Consider the following 902-nt stretch of genomic DNA (forward strand, 5'->3'; position numbering starts at 1 on the left):
AGGATGAAAGCCACATCTTGTGAAAGTGGCATATTGGATTTCATCCTTTCTTCAAAAGCCCTCTTTAAATTCGCAGGTGCCTCGGGTGTTGCCGCACGTAGGAATAACGTGTCGTACCTTTGAATGTATTCGTCGGCTTGTTGTCTCCACGGCTTCAATTTATAAATGTTGTCTAGTCGCAATGTGGCGAGCATTGCTTCATTGAAGCGGTTTGAGTCAGCAAGTTGCTGCTCGACACTCCTTTCATTTCCCTGCATCGCGAAAAGAACGATCTGGATTGATCAAAAAAGTAGAAACAACCGAAGCAAACACTTAGACTATCNCCCAGACGCCACTGCCAGGTCTCTAAAAATGGTACTTGAAAAAGAGCTAAAGAACAAGAGAAAAGAAAGGGAGAGAAAGAACCGAAGATCCGGCGAGACGGACAGGTTCGTTCATGCTTCAAAACAAATGCGGCACACACCTCCGCTTGGCGTCGTTGATGTTTCTTTTTGTTGTGAAATTTTACTGTGGACCAAGATAAGCCATTTTGGACTGTTCACCCAATGTTGATTATAATGAAAAAACGTTTGGTATTACACAATCGTGGCTTGCGGAAAAACCCAAAGCTTTATCGCAAGAAAAAAGAAAAGTTGGAAATGAAAAAACGCAAAGCCAAACTAATAACAAAGAAGAAAAATGAATACAAAAAAAGCATTGGAAGAAAACACTGCCGCTGTTTCAGCTCATTTGCATGAGGTGAAGGGCAGTCTCATGATCGGAGGCCGGAAGACAACGTGGTAAAGACTGCGCCCACGGTTTCGGGATACTCCAGCAGCGCATGCCGGTTCTCTGGCTGGATGGAAAAGCAAAAATAAAAAAATCTACAGGGATGTGGTGGGCGGGCTCGAAAAGAACGATCT

Source organism: Trypanosoma theileri, assembly GCF_002087225.1.
Source record: "Trypanosoma theileri isolate Edinburgh chromosome Unknown TM35_Tth_44_V1, whole genome shotgun sequence".
Taxonomy (NCBI): Eukaryota; Euglenozoa; class Kinetoplastea; order Trypanosomatida; family Trypanosomatidae; genus Trypanosoma; species Trypanosoma theileri.